The following is a 17,202-nucleotide window of genomic DNA, read 5'->3' as shown; positions in this document are numbered from 1 at the left end:
CCATATCTCAATGTGGCATTAGAGGAGGATGGAAATATTCAAGAGAAAAAAATATATTTCTCATCTATATTAAACCATTATGAGGATGAATACATGATGAATATATGAACAGGAAATAGGTGGGATTTTAAAGATTGTCCTCTACAATTGACTTCATTGTCAGCCACACGAGTGAAGTACAAAAAATTAAAAATGCTTCTACCTATCACTTACTGATTTTCCAAAATCTTTGACTTGGCAAAACAAAAAGGATCTGTTTGATTTTTTTTTTCACAAACAGCACATTTCCCTTATTATATCATAAAAAACTCTATGACAAATGCAACCATGAAGGTAATCTTGTCCAATGACCTCTTGGTATTGATAGCAAGGGAGGCCCATGGGGAAAACACATGTTTTACAAAGGTATTTGGCAGTGCAATGAAAAAAAATGGCTCGTACAGAGTCCAAATTTAGTCTATGACAAAATCTTCTTGCTTCTCCCATTCTTATCTACAAATGTACCAGTTTCATTGAGTCCGGGAACACTGTGCAATTTTTTCAGAGAAATACATGGCAATGTGAAAAAGACTGTTCTAGCCACCTACTGAGATAGAATAAATGGATGAAGAAAGAATGTTGCACAGACTAGGACATGCGAGTTAGAACAATGATCTACAGAGTTAATTGAGATAGCACCCATATCTTGGACAGGTGCTGCTGTCAGACAATAAACTAGACCCAGAGTTGAATAAGAAGAAAAGATAAGGTTGAATTTAATTTGAGAACATTCACATTGCTTTAAATTATCCCACACTACTCTCTGCCATAAAACTTTATCTCTGTAATACTAATATTCTTTTGGCGATACTACCCAATATTTAATAAATAATTATTAAGTAATTACTAATAATACTAATGTTTCAAGCTTTGCAAAGCACTTTACAACTATTTTATCATCTGATCTTTACAACACCATTAGGAGATAGGTACCAGTTTTACAGATGAGGAAACTAAAGTAAACAGAGGTTAAATGACTTGTCCAGGATCATACAGGTAGTAAGTGTCTGAGGTGATGTTCAAACTCAGATTTTTTGGATTCCAGGCCCAGAACTGTATCCACTACACCAACAGGCTGCTATTATTTGGAGCATGGGGAATGACTTCTACAAACATAAAGATCCGAGAGACTGCATATTAATTTCCATTTTAATGGTCATCCAGTTTGATGAGCTAACGAAGGGGTAATGAAGAGCTAATGAAATGAAGTTCTATGCTGACCTCAGAAGGATCTAAGCCATTGGCAACCCAAAAGGAAAGGGGAAGTTCTGTGGTGAATGTAACACTAAAGCAAATTGCTTATTTTGCCTTGAATAAAATAGGTGGCATCACAGGCATCAATCAACAAGCATTTATTAGGCACTTATTATATACCAGGCACTATGCTAGATGCTGAGACTACAAATATAAAAAATGAAATAATCCTTATTCACAGGCTGCTTACGTTCCAAGGTCAGGGACAACTAGTGCCAAAAGAAAAGGGGGGGGGGGTCAAGCACAGATTAAAGATAAAGAAATTAAGTACAAATAAATGCAAAGTAGTTAAAGAGGAGGTAATTAGGGAAGAGAAGCACTTTTTAAGTTGGGAGGATTGGGAAGGGCTTCATGTAGAAGAGATGTTTGAACTGAGTCTTGAAGGAAGAGAGTTTCAATGAAGCAAAGGTAAGGAAGGGGGGTATGCCATGAATGGGGGGACAGTCATTGAAACGGCATAAAGATGAAAGATGGAATGTATATGTGGAGATAGAAGGCCAGTTTGCCACAGATTTTATGGGATGGGACAATGAACAGGGAAGAGAAGGGAATAAGCATTTATTAAGGACCTGTGATGTGCCCAGGCATTGTGCTAAGCTTTGCTCCTCACAATAACCCTGTAAGGGAGGCACTATTATTAATGCCACTTCATACTTAAGAAACTGAGATGGACAGAGCTTAAATGCCCCAGCATGGGTAGCTAGGTGGTATAGTGAATAGAGTAATGTGATTAGAGTCAAGAAGACATCTTCCAGAGTTCAAATCTAGCCTCAGATACTTACTATCTGTATGACCCTGGACAAGTCACTTAACTCAATTTTCTTCAGTTTCCTTATCTGTAAAATGAGCTGGAGAAGGAAATGGCAAACCCCTCCAGTATCTTTGCCAAGAAAACCCCAAATGGGGTCACAAAGAGTTGGACACAACTCAACAACAACAAACTTTCTGATTTAAGCCCAAGACCCTAACCATTGTGTTACCTAATGTACAATGAGAGAGTAAAGATAGGTTGGGGACAGACTGGTAAACAGAGAAGTTTGAATCTTATTCCAGAGACAATAAGATGTATTGATTGAATAGAGAAGTCACATAGTAGCAGTTATTATAGAATATGGAGAAGAGACTTACAGCAAAGAAAATAAATAATGTTAGAATATAAACTCCTTGAAGTCAGAGATCATGTCATTTTCGTCTTCATATCCCAGCCTCTAGCCTTTCAGATACCCAAATGAAATGCTATTGAATCGAGTTAAATTTAACTGGACTGAATTGACTGAAAGAGGAAATGAGCCAGAAGCATAGTAAAAATGAAAGATGACAGATGGACAGTGCGAATACTGCATTGGTGCCTCCAAGGAGACAAAGGATTGATGAAAGCCTAGAGCACACCGGGAGTTCTGTGAGGAAGTCATGCAATAAAACTGCACTGGCTGGATGAGAAGGAAGTACAAGGCTAAGATCAGCAGCCGTGCCAGGCTCCTTCCATCTGTGCAATCGTGACTGTGTCTAAGTCTCAAAGTAATGTGAGGAGAGTCACGAGGAGATGTATAATGACAGTGACAGCCTATGATTATTCGGCACTTTGTCATAAAATGCCATGGGTCCATTATCTCATCTGCTCCTCACAAGAGTCCTGGGAGGGGATTTGAATAGGGATCATCACCACCGTTGGGCAATTGAAGAAACCGAGGCTTTGAGAGCCCAAATGCCTAATCCAAAGTCATCCAACAGGGGAGGAACTGAGCTGTGATTAGAAATCAGTTCTTCCAATTCAAAAGCTCTTCCCACCCTTATCAGGGTATTATGCTCAGGACCTAGAGGTTATAGGGAAAGGGAATATCAGCGTTTCTAGGGACCTCTTGAATTGGCCTAGGGGGAATATTCTGGAGAAAATGCATAGCTGAATCACAGCAGGGAGTCCAAAGGTAATTTTCACTATGTAGAAGGAAAAAAAAAATCACTTAACTGGGACAGCGCCTGTTCATATAGCTGGCAGGCAAAGGGAATCCTTCCGAGGGAAAAAATCTACCTAGAATCTGTTCTTCACACCTGCAGTTCTGAGCATTCTGTGTGTACAAATACACCCATTACCATCTGATTATAAACCATTAAAACAATTAGGTCAGCCACTCTCGGGGTTGCTGTTCACTGGAGCCAGCAAGTTTCCTAGGCAAAGACCTGGAGAGAATACCAAATAGCTTTCTGAAAAATGCAAGCAAAGGGACAGACCCGGGCCCCAGAAGAAGGACAAGATAGGCTAGCACTACACTGACAGGCTTTTCGTTCTTCTCTTGGCGGGCACCAATCTCAACTACAATCCCACCTTCTAGAGGGAGCCTTTTCCAATCTCTCTTCATTCCAGCGCCTTCTCTTTGTTGATTACTTCCTGTTTATCCTGTCTATAGCTTGTTGGTACATAGCCATTTGCATATTATCTCCTCCATTAAATTGTGAGCTCTTCAAATTCTGGAGTTGTCTTTTGTTTTTCTTTGCATGCCAGCACTAAATTAGTGCAGCTCCTGGCCCTTCATAGCTTGATAAATGCTTTTTGACTGTCAGAATGGCTGTGAGTAGGTGCTGTGCTAAGCGCCTATGATACAAATACAAGTAAAAAGAAAGCAGTCTTTGCCTTCAAAGATCCTACATTTTAATGGGGAAGGCAAGGCATTTAAGGGAGTTGAAAGGAGGGATTGGAGAGGAAAATACCTTCAGAGGGATACGGTGGCAAAGTTGAGATAATGAAAAATGACTGCTCTGGGCCCTTCCTCAAACTGAAGTTTCTAGGAAGAATTCACCAATGGGAGAAGGAAGTTGAATCATGGTGGACAGTTCCAGAGAATGAAAGGATTACATATGTGAAGTGCTTTACCAATTTTAAAATGCTACCTATTGTTATTGCTATATCATTATAGCATATTGAAGCAAAAGGTGATATTTCGGCTGGAGAAGACCAAGTTGGCAGCCTGATTATTTTTGACAGGGCTTCAAGTACTCTGAGGGCTGTCTTACAAAAGAAGGAATATTCTTGTTGTCCTTGGCCCCAGTGGACAGAACCAGGCACAAATGAGTGGAGTTTCAAGGGAGCAAATGTATGACTTATGTAAGGTGGAAAAAATCCTTAACAATTAATGGTGTCTCAAAATGGGATGGGCTGCCTTGAGAGGTATTGGGTTGCAAATTTCTATAGGGATCTATACACAAAGGCTGGATAAGCTCTTGTGAATGTTGGAAGAGGTAGGGAGAAAAAGGATTCTGGTTGGACTGAACTCTGAAGTCCTTTCCAGCTCTGGGTGACAGTGTTAGTTATTCTAGTGTTGATGACTTCCAGTTCCTTCATTTTATAGAGGAAGTGATTTATATCTAGCAAGGAAAAGTGAATTAGATCCAGTCCAGACACCTGGCCTCCAGCCTCGGTTGCTCTATTTACCACATGGGTAACTTTGAGTGAATCCCATCTCCCCTTTGCTCCTCAGCTTCCTCTTTTGCAAAATAAGGAGACAGGATTGGATGTCCTTTAGTTTTCCTTCCAAGTTCCTTTCCCATTCTCACATTCCATGTTATAATAAAAATTATAATTCCTATCATTGATATAACTTTTTGAGGTTTGCAGCAAAGCACTTGACATATTTGTATTTTATTCTCACGATAACGCTGTGAAATAAGTACAAATATTAGTTGCATTTTACAGATGAGAAAATTAAGGCTGAGAGAGTTTAAGTGACTTGCCCAAGGCCATTCAACTAGTAAGCATCTGAGGTGTATTTGAACTAGAGTCTTCATGACTCCCAATAGGGCACACTATATTCACTGTGCCACCTGCATACCTGCATTGTAAAATCCCTTCTAGCTCCAATAATCTATGCCCCGTGGTCTAAGACCCCTCCCAGCTTTGACATTCCATGGTTGCATAATTTATCTACGATTCCTCTCGTGAAGCCCCTCTATTTTCTGGGTGCTGGCAGAATATGATCTGCCTTAATAGTTATTGGGGTGCTCGGTAAATCCTGATTTTCCCGAACTCAGCAGGTGACGGGGGCCTATTCAGATACAGGGCCTATTCTTTGAGAAACCTATTTGGCTTTCTATTATCATGCCTGTCAGACCTGATCAACACTCAGTTCACTGAAGGGCAGCTTCGAGGTCCCTAGGCAAGAGACTTGGCTGGGAACTAATCTTGCTCTGACATCTTTTAAGGTAGCCGGAATTTGTGAAATGGTGACAATGATCCCCCACTGGGGAGAACTTACTCCCCTTTCTGGGCCTCAACCCTCTCATCTGTAAAATTGTCCTAATAATCACTGTTCTGGCTATTGCACAGAGTAAATGCAACGATTAATGAGCTTATGAGAAGAGACTTCAAAAGATATTAGAACTGGGAAGGACTATAAATATAACCTAGTCCAACCTCTTAATTTTAGGGTTAAGGAGAATGAGACCCAGAGAAGGAATATGTGTGCTCTCTCTGGCCATAGACTGTGTCAGTAATAGAATAAGGAGGAGGAGGAGAAGTCAGATCTCTATATAGATATATCTTGTTTTATTGCACTTTGCTTTATTGCAGATATTAGTGGGTTTTTTACAAATTGAAAGTCTGTGGCAACCCTGCATTGAGCGAATCTATTGGCGCTGTTTTTCCAACTGCACATGCTCACATGTGTCTCTGTGTCCCATTTTGGTAATTTTCACAATATTTCAAACTATTTCATTATTATTACATCTTTTATGGTGATCTCTGATAAGTAATCTTTGATGTTACTATTGTAATTGGTTTGGGGGCACCACAGATGGGACCCATATAAGACAGCAAGCAATTAATAAATGTTGTATGTGTTCTGACTGCTCTGCCGAGCAGCCATTCCCCCATCTCTCTTCCTTATCCTGGGTTTCCCTATCCCCTGAGACACAACAATATTGAAGAATATTATGAAAACTGAGTTGATAAAGCAGCAGCAGGGTTTGAGAGAACTGACTCTGATTTTGAAAGAAGTTCCACTGTGGCTAAAATGCTGTCAAACAGCACCGTGTGCTACAGAGAAATCTTTCATGAAAGAAAGAGTCAATCAATGTGACAAACTTTATTGTTGTCTTATTTTAAGAAATTGTCACAGCCACCCCAGCCTTCAGCAGCCACTACCCTGATCAGTCAGCGGCCATCAACACTGAGGCAAAGCCCTCTACCTGCAAATAGATTAGGACTTGCTGAAGGACATGCTTACAGATGATGCTTAACATTATTTTTTTTTTTAGCAACAAAGCATTTTTAATTAAGGTATGCACATTTTTTAGACATAATACTACTGCACACTTAATACACTACAGAATGGTATAAATATAACTTTTATATGTATTGGGAAACCAACAAACTTCATATGACTCACTTTATTGTTATATTCATTTTATTGTGTTGGCCTGGAACCAAACCCGCAACATCTCCAAAGTATGCCTCTACTCAGTCTCATGCTCTCTCTAAACTATCGCGCTCCTGACAACAATGTGAAATAAAACTGACTTCTACTCCTAAATCTTCAGGGAAGCCTTCTCTCATTCCCGGTGTTCTGCCACTGATGAGCTTCCCATCACTGAAGAGTCAAGAAGATCAAACCTCCATACTCTCCAAGTCCCTGTTTTCCTCTCCCTCTTTCCGGTCCACCTCAATCCTACCCAGTCTAAATCTGCTTGTCCTTTCCATTATGCACTCTGGAAGCCCCCGTCTATATTTAACAAATTTCCTTTTTTTAGGTTGCTTCCTCTCCTTCTAGTACTCACTGAGACCTAGCTTCCCCTTGATAACTCTGGCCATCCTTTTGGGTATCCTTTCCAGTACTCATTGTGACTTGTCCAAATCTTCCAACTCACTGCTTCCAGTGGAAGAGTCAGAATATTCCTTGTCCCCATTGCGTCAGCTAATCCTTCCCTCTGTCATTAGCATTCAGCAATCTCTTCCTTGGAGTTCCAAATTTGTCACTCAATTCATATGCTGGTGACCTCTATACAATGACTTCCAAGGTTATTTTTTTTCTCTTTTCTCCTTTAACTCATTCCTCATCTTAATCTCCTCCACTCCAACTGTTTTTCTCTCCTCACCAACTCCTTGCCTTATGCCAAGGGATTTCAATGTTGATACTTCCTCCAATAACCTAACTTCTCAGTTCTTTAATCCACTCAGCTTCCAAACTTTCTCCTCCATGCCACCTCAGTGATAAACACCAATGTTCGTACTCTTGATCTTGCCATCACCCACAAATGTTCCACTTCCATTTTCAAGAATTTAGAAATATTATTACATATCATAATATTTTATCATTCCATCTCTCCCTGTACCTTACTAATCTGAAACCTATTCTTCATTTTTACTGTGACTTTCAAATACTACACTCCTTAATACTTTCCCAGATCATCACCTCTGTTCTGATTATATTCTCCTTCCTTCCCAGCCTTAACCCTTTGGGGAACCAGTTAAACTGCATATTATCATCCCCTTTCAAATCTTGTCCTGTCTGTAATCACTGCTTGCCAAACTCTAACCCTGGATCAGTCCCATCATCTGCCTTATTTGCTCCTATTCACGTACCAGCCATTGGTTCTGGAGAAAGCCATGAAACTATACTGCTTGGGCTTACCATAAATTTATGCCATCTAATTTCAACTGGCTTCTCACTATAGCAGGACAATCATATTCTTCTGTAATTAATTCCCTATTCACCACAGCAAGTGTTCCAAAGCATTATTTCTCTCTTCAAGTGTCTCATAGAACTCACTAATCTTATCCTTTCAGTTTATGATTTTGTCTCATATTTCATTTAGTAAAAACTCCTTTTTCTCCTTTTCCCTTCATCTCACATGCCCTTATCACCATCCTCTAATATCTCCTCTTCCCCCTCTGGTGAACAGGCAGTCCTTCACCTTATTAAGACCAACCACCCTACATGTATCCTTGATTTCATCTCTTGCTCTCTCCAGAAAATTACATCCCTTACCATCTCCCCTCTCTCTAATCTACAGCCTTTGCCTGTCTCCTGGCTCCTTCCTTGCCACCTATAAAAATAGCTAAGTATCCCTCATTATTTTTTAAAAAACCTCCTTAACCTGATCATTTTCATTTAGAACATTGGTGGACAATGGAAATATCAAGAGTTTGAACATTGGTTATTCCTCCACTTTTAACTGTCCTCCACTTTTTTGCTAAATTCCTTAAAAAAAAAACTGCTTATACTCAATGTCTTCTCTTTCTCTTCTCTCATCCTCTTAGCAAACCTCATCCTTCAACAGAAACTGTTCTCTCTAAAGTTACCGATGATATTTTAATTGCCAAATCTAATGGCCTGTTCCCAGTTCTCATCCTTCTTAACCCCTCTGAGGCATGTTCTCTCTTCTGAGTTTTCATGACACCATTCTGTCTTGGGGGTTTTTTCCTACCCATTTGTTCACTTCTCAGTTTACCCTAATGTCTCCTCCTCCAAATCATATACACTAATGGTGGGTGTGACCCAAGGCCCAGGTCCTTTTCTCTTTTTCCTCTTTAGTCTCTCAACATTTATTACCTCATCTGCTCACAAGCATCTAATTATATTCCCCACACAGTTCATATACCTATCACATTATAATAAATATTATATTATATCTACAAGATATTGTGTGTGTGTATGTGTGTATGTGTGTGTGTGTGTGTGTGTGTGTGTGTGTGTGTGTGTGTGTGTGTGTGAGAGAGAGAGAGAGGCAGATAGGTGGCACAGTGGAGAGAGTGCTAGGCCTGAAGTCAGGAAGGCTCTTCTCCCTGAGTTGAAATCTGTCTTTAAACACTTACTAGCTGTGTGACATTGAGCAAGTCACTTAACTTTCTTTGCCTCAGCTTCCCCATCTATAAAATGAGCTAGAGAAGGAAATGACAAACCACTCCAGCATCTTTGCCAAAAAAAATCCCACGGAAATATTGAAATGTTAAAAGACATGACACTGGAAGATGAGTCTCTTAGGTTGGAAGGTTCCCAGCTTACTACTGGGGAAGAGCAGAGGACAACCACAAGTAACTCCAGTACTAACGAAGTAGCTGGGCCAAAGATGAAAGGAAGCTCATCTGCAGATGTATCTGGTGACAAAGGGAAAATTTGATGCCATAAAGATCAGTATAGAAACCTGGAATTTGAGATCTACGAACCAAGGTAAGCTGGATGTGGTCAAACAGGAGATGGAATTACTAAACATTGACAGCTTTGGTGTCAGTAAGCTCAAATGAACATAAATGGGTGAATTTAATTCAGATGATCATTACACATACTTCTGTGGGCAAGAATTCTTTTTTTTTTTTTGGTGAGGTAATCGGGGTTAAGTGGCTAGCCCAGGGTTACACAGCTAATAATCGTCCAAGAATTCCTTAGAAGAAATGGGGTAGTCCTCACAGTCAATAAAGGGGTGGGAAAAGCATAACTGTAATGCAATCTCAAAAATGACAGAATGATATCTGAAACCAAAGCAAACTGTTCAACATCACAGTGATGCAAGTCTATGCTCTAACCACTGATGCCAAAGAGGACAAAGTTGATCAGTTCTATGAAGACCTACATCTTCTAGAAATAACACGAAAAAGGTCATATTCATCATAGGGGAGAAGAAATCAAAAGATAATTGGAATAACAGGCAAATTTGGCCCTAGAGTACAAAATGAAGCAGGGTAGAGACTAGTAGAATTTTGTCAAGATAACTTGCTGGTCATAGCAAACACTCTTTTTCAATAACCCAAAAGGCAGTTCTATATGTGGACATCACCAGATGGTCAAGATCAAAATCAGATTGACTATATGCTTTGCAGCCAAAGATGGAAAAGCTCTGTACAGTCAGTTAAAACAAGACCTGAAGCCAACTATGGGTCAGATCATAAACTTCTTATTGTAAAATTCAGACTTAAATTGAAGAAAGTAGGGAAAACCATGACACCATATAAGTAAGTATGGCCTAAATAACATCACTTATGAATATGAAATGGAAGTGATAAATAGATTTAAGGGATTAGATCTGGTAGATAGATTATCTAAAAACTAGGACAGAGGTTCACAATATTGTATAGGAGGCAGCAACAAAAAACATTCTAAAGAAAAAGAACAAGAAAACAAAGTGGCTGACTGATGAGGCTTTACAAACAGCTGAGGTAAGAAGGAAAGCAAAAGTAAAAGGACAAAGGGAAAGATATACCAACTGAATACAAAATTCCAGAGAATAACAAGGAGAGATGAGAAGGTTCTCTTAAATGAGCAATGGAAAAAAAAAACAGAAGAAAATAGAATGGGAAAGACAAGAAGTCTTTTCAAGAAAATTAGAGATATAAAGGGACTGTTTCATGCAAAAATGGGCATGATAAAAGACCAAAATGGTAGGACTTAACAGAAGTAGAAGAATTTAAGAAGTGGCAAGAATATATAGAAGAACTACACAAGAAAAGATCTTAATACCACTGATAACCACGATGGTGTGGTTACTGATCTAGAGGCAGACATTCTGCAGAGTGAAGTCAAGTGGGCCTTAGGAAGCATTGCTAACAATAAGACCAGCAGAGGTGATAAAATTCCAGCTGAGCTATTTAAGATTCTAAAAGATGATGCTATTAAAGTGTTGTGCTTAATATGCCACAAATTTAGAAAACTCAGTAGCGGCCACTGCATAGTAAAAGATTGGTTTACATACCAATCCTAAAGGAGGGCAATGCCAAAGAATGTTCAAATTACTGAGGAGTTTGCACATTTCATATGCCAGAAAGATTATGCTTAAGATTCTGCAAGCTAGGCTTCTAGAATTAATAGAAGAGGCAGAATTTTTGGAGAGTCAGAGGAACTAGAGACCAAATTGCCAACATTCACTGGATTATGGAGAAAGCTGGGGAGTTCCAGAAAAACATCTACTTTTATGTCATTGGCTACACTAAAGCCTTTGACTGTGTGGATCATACCAAAATGTGGCAAGCTCTCAAAGAGATGGGAGTACTAGATCATCTTACTTGTCTCTTGTGTATGGCCTAACCAGCAACAGTTAAAATCAAACATGGAACAAATGATTGATTTAAGATTTAAAAAGGAATACAAAGCTATATTGTCACCTTATTTATTTAAATTATGTGCAGAGAACATCATATGAAATGCTAGGCTGGATGAATCAAAAGCCAGAATTAAAGTAACCAGGAAAAATACCCACAGGCTCATGTATGCAGATGATGTCATCTAATGACAGAAAGTGAAGAAGAATTAAGAAGTTTCTTGATAAGAATGAAAGAGAATAGTATATAAATTGGCTTGAAGTTTAATATCAAAAACACTAAGATCTTGGCAACTGGTCCCATCACTTCCTGGCAAGTAGAGGGAGAAGAAATGGAAGTAGTGTCATATTTTATATTCTTGGTAATAAAGATCACTGCAGACAGTGACTGCAGCCATGAAATTAAAAGACACTTGCTCCTTGGAAGGAAAGTTATGGCAAATACAGACAGCATACTAAAAAGCAGACAACATCTTGTCAACAAAGGTCTGAATAGTCAGAGCTACGGTTTTTCCAGTAGCAATGTATGACTGTAAGAGATGGACTATAAGGAAAGCTGAGTGCCACAGAATCAACGCTTTCAAATTAGGGTGCTGGAGAACACTTTTGAGAGTCCTCTGGTTAGCAAGCAGATCAAATCAATCAAAACTTAAAGAAATTAATTCAGAGTATTCACTGAAAAGACAGGTACTGAAGCTGAAACAAATACTTTGGCCATATAATGAGAAGACAGGATTCATTGGGAAAGACTCCAATGTTGGGAAAGATTGAAGGCAAAAGGAAAAGGGAATGGCAGAAGATGAAATGGGTAGTGTCATGGAAGCAAGAACATGAGCTTAGGCAAACTTCAGGATATAGTGGAGTATAGAAAGGCCTGGCATGCTGTGGACCATGGGGTCACAAAGAGTTGGACACAACTGAACTACAATATATATGTGATGTATGTATATATATATACATACACACATGTATGCCCTTGCATACACATACTTTCACTTACGTTGCTGCATTACCTACTGTCTGTTGGATACTTCAGAATGAATATTCCATAGACATCTCAAACTCAACATGTCCAGAACAGAATCCATTTTCTTTCCTCTCTTCTGAACTTCCCTATTACTCTCACAAGCACACCCTCCTTCCAGTCAGATTTGCATCTCAGCATCATTTTTGACTCCTTGCTCACCGCATCTATCCACTCTGTTACTTAAACATGTCTTTTCTATCTCTACAAGCTCTCTCTTATATATTTCCTCTCTGCACACACAGCCACCACTTTAATCCACACAGTCATCACCTTTCACTGAGACTTCTGAAATAGCTTCCTATATAGTCTCCTGGCCTCAAGCCCTTCCCCACTTGATTCCATCCTTCACATATCTGCCAAAGTGATTTTCCTTAAGTGCAAATCTGACTGTATTGATTACCCTTATTACTCAATAAACTCCAGTGACTCCCTATTACCTATAAGATAAAACATAAATTCTTCTATTTGGCATTTAAAATTCTTCACAATTTGGTCATCCTCTAGTTTTCTAGTCTTTTTACACATTACTCTGCTGCTGTCTAGCCATTCCACACTCCATCTCCTCTCTTTATGTCTTCACTGTCTCCTCACTATGCTTGGAATCTGCTCCCTCTTCATTACCCTGCCTTTGGGATTTCTGGCTTCTTTCAAGGCTTCGCTTAAGCACCACTTTCTGCAGGAAACTTTCCCTAGTCTCCCTGGTTAATAGCATAACACTTATTAGGTTTTGTTGGATCTACTTTGCATGTATCTTGCTTATACCTACATATTTCCATGCTGTTTTCCCCCCATTAGTATGTAAGCTTTCTGAAGGCAGGAACTCTTTTTGTGTTGTTTGTTGTTGTTGTTTTCTTTGTAGACCAGTTAGCACATTTCCTGGTACATAATAAGGTTTAATAAATGGTTTTGTTTAATTGGGTGACCACTTTTAAGAGATATTAAACAAGATTCTGAATCTCTTAGGTATAGAAACTCATTATCTCCCAAGACAAACCATCCTGCCTTGGAAAAAACTTAAACAATAAGAAAATTGTTCCTTGCACTGATCAGAAATCTTCCTCTGTACCATCCATCCACTGTTCCATTTCTGCCCTCTGGGTCCATGCAGAAAAATCCTAACACCTCTACCCCAGGACAGTGCTTCAAATGAAAGATATTGAGCTCACCCTAAAATGAGATGACCTTAGACTTCCCTCATTGAGGGATGATGTGCAGAACAAAGGAGATAATAGTCGTGCTATGCTGACCACCGCACATGGAGTACTGTGTGCAGTTCTCAATGCCACATCTTAGGAAGGAACAGTGGCTAGAAATTACAGGAAGGCAAATTTTCTTGGTTCAATGTAAGAAAGAGCTTCCACTTAGGAAATAGGAACTGAAATCAACTGTAAAATGGGATTCATTGCAAAATACTAAGTTTCCTGTCACTGGAAGTATTCAAATAGTGGCTGAATGCTAGAGGAGGAATTGCTGCATAAGGTAAAAGGCTAAGTTGGATTCAGTCAAGATTCTGAACCTACGTTAGGTTAGATTTTGCCCTCTGATGTACTAAGCTGTCCATAGGTAGATAATAAAGATTATCATTGAGGGAATGCCAGACTACAGATCACATAATATTTGAATAATAGCATAGTACTTTGGGAAATGTGCTAAATTTGGAGTCAGAGGACCTGGGTTCAAATCCTGGCTTTTCTACTTATTGGCTCTGTGACCTTGGACAAATCATTTGAACTCTCTAAGTCTACTTTTCCTCATTTGTAAAATGAGGGGATCAGACTAGGTAGCCTCTAAGGTACTTTACAACTTTAAATCTGTGATTTTATGATCCTCCATCTACATGTAAGTCCTAGCTCTGAGATCATTCATTCTACTCACTACCCAAGCCCACTTGTCATTTCCTGTCATTTCCAGGATATATCCCTAGGGCCTTAGTGATTTTGTAGGATGTTAACAAATGAAAAACTGGAGAGATTGAGCAAATTGAATGGATGAATTCAAAAATTTTCATGAATCAATGTCAACTTGTCAGGAGTTTGCCAGTAGAACGCCCCAGGGATCTCAACTCGGCCCTGTACTGTTTAACGTGATTTTCAGTGCCTGTGATAAAAGCATAGGTGGCACGCTAATCAAAATGGAAGGTGCCCCATAGCTGGGAGGAATAACTTACACATTGAATGATAGTCAGAATCCAAAAAGATCATGACAGTATGGAACTGAATCTAATGAGATGAAGTTTAAGAGGGATAAATGTAAAGTCTCACAGGTGGGTTCAAAAAATCAGTTTCACAAGTATAGACCAGCAGAGCATGGTTAGACAGCATTTAGGATTAAAAAGAAAGAAAGAGTTGGTATTTTAAATGGACTATAATATCAATATTGTCAGCAATATGATATGGTAGCCATAAAAAAACTAATGCCATCCTGAATTGCATTATTGGGGGAATAATTTTCAAGACCTGAGAGGTCGCCTTATACTGCACGCTGGTCAGACCACAGCTGGAATGTTGTGTTCAAATCTGAGTACCTCAGCTTAAGGCATCAATAAGCACTATAGGAGCATCTAGGAGAAGGAAATCAAAATGATGAAAGGATTTGAATCTATATCATATAAGGAACAGATGAAGGGACTGGAACGTTTAACTATTTCATTTGTTTCACTATTTCACAGCCAGAGGAGGCAGGCACCATAGCTGTCTTCAAGTGTAGGATTCACGTCTGGAAAATTTTCCTAACAATTAGAGCTGTGCAGAAATGAAATGGGCTGCCTTGAGAGGTAATAAATCACCTCTAATTGGAGGCCCATAGAGTCCTTTATGCCTGGTCAAGTCATAATACAAGATGTTAAAATCTTACTCATAGAATATCTAGATAGATAGAAGCTAGAAAGGTACCTAGCAGGCATCTAATTCAAATCCCACACAGGTCAAGGATCTCCTCTACAATCTTCAAGACAGAAGACCATTTGGCCTATGTTGCAGCACTCCTAGTTACAGGGAGCTCACCACCTTTTAGGATACTCGTTCTATTGTGGATAGATAGGAAATTTTCTGAGTCTAAGTAGGTAGAGCAAGCTACATCTGAGGTGTGGAATTTGATGGCTACTACAAAAGCCCTTTACCCATAAGTATCTTCTCCAGCAGTCTGTCACATTGAAATTATGCCATTAAAATGCTAGAACTTCATAGTTAAAATGGACTTAAGAAGTCATGGGTTCTAGTCCTCTTATTTTTTCAGAGAAGGAAAGTTCAGAGAAGGAATATGATTTGCCCAGGCTCACACTGTGAAATAATGAAAGTGTAGAGATTAAAACCCAGGTCTCCTCACCACTGGTCCAGGCTTCTTCCCTTTAAATTCCTTTTAATAGAGATATTGAATAAAGAATATGCCTCCACCTTCCCCAGAGGATTGGCTTTTTGATGGATAAAACTGGAGAGGAGAGGGCTGAACCCTAAGTAATAAACCAATCTTGGTGACATGTGGCACAATGAAAGGCTTCAGTTCAGTCTTGGGGGGGGGGGAGAGGGGAGGGCTCCAATGGTGTCATGACAAGCACAAGAGGAAAAGGCCACTGAGGAAGAAGTGGGGGAGGGGAGGGAGAAATCAGGGCTTTCCCTAATATCAAAGGAAAGTAATGGAATTTCAGGAAAAGAGCCAGGTTAATGGGGAAATGATTTAGGAATAGTGCTCTTCCCGATACCCCAGATCACAGGGTGGCTGTAGTGGTGATTTCAAGTTACCCCTCCCCCAACAGATCTAGGCTGGCAAAGCCCTTCCCTCTTAGGGAAGATGGGATCCCTGGAGGGGAGTGAAGTCCTTGGTGTCAATCTGTCCACAGCAAAGCAGAGGAAAGAAAGGGTGGGAGAGGGAATAGGAGGGTCCCCACACTTGAAGGGACTTTCCAGGCATGAAAGGCTGTCATGTTCTTTTGCAAAGGACAAGATCTGCTTGGTTATTAAAACTAAAAAGAAAACTTCCCAGACTGTAGGCAGGAGATAAGGAAATCTTCTGTTGGGAGCACAGACCGTTGGAAAGAGCTGCTTTTTTATTTTTTTTTATAGCCATCTTTCCCCAACCTGATATTTTCAAGCCAATCAAACTGAGAGACCAGCAGAGGGAAGAGGTAAAGAAGGGGGATGTGCAGACACCTTAGGCTCTAAAAAAAGAGACTGAAGGGGATGGGGGAGAGGACCTGAGAATGGAACAGGAATCCAGGGAGCTGGGCTAAGAAGGGAACATCTGCTCTTGGGACATTCTGTTGTATGAAGGGTGGAGACACAGGTCCTGAGCAGGGAGCCTCAGGTCTGAAAGGAGCACACTTCCCAGGTACAAGAGAGACTCAGATCTAAAAGGCAGACATAACCCTACAATGGGAGAGTCCCAGGTCTGAAACAGATACCTACCATTGTTGTGTCTAAGTGGGAAACCTGGCTTCTAACCTCAAGAAATCTCTGGATTAAGAAGGGAAACATAGTCCCTGATCTGAGGATATCCTAGGTCTGAAAGGACTGCCTGTCACTGGGGCTCTTTGATCCAAAGTTAGGAAGATACAGCCCTTTCCCTTCAGGGAGCCCCCACCTGCTGAGGAGGACAACTCTAAGTTTTACAAGAAATGTCATCTTGTCATAGATAGACCTAGTAGAACATAGAACTCTGCAGACAGTGGGTGCTCAATAACTTTTTGTTGAGCTACATCAAACTGAAATGAATTGATTGGAAACTGTTGATGTTAATTGTATGTAGTATCAAAACCCACTTGTTTGGAACAGTTAGTGATGCAGCAGACAGAGCACCAGATCCGGAGTCAAATAGACACTGGTGTGTGATCCTGGGCAAGTTGCTTAACCTTTGTTTGCCTCAGTTTC

The sequence above is a fragment of the Phascolarctos cinereus genome, unplaced genomic scaffold (genome assembly GCF_003287225.1).
Source record: "Phascolarctos cinereus isolate Bilbo 61053 unplaced genomic scaffold, phaCin_HiC Scaffold_4;HRSCAF=312, whole genome shotgun sequence".
Lineage (NCBI taxonomy): Eukaryota > Metazoa > Chordata > Mammalia > Diprotodontia > Phascolarctidae > Phascolarctos > Phascolarctos cinereus.
This window is presented reverse-complemented; position numbering follows the sequence as displayed.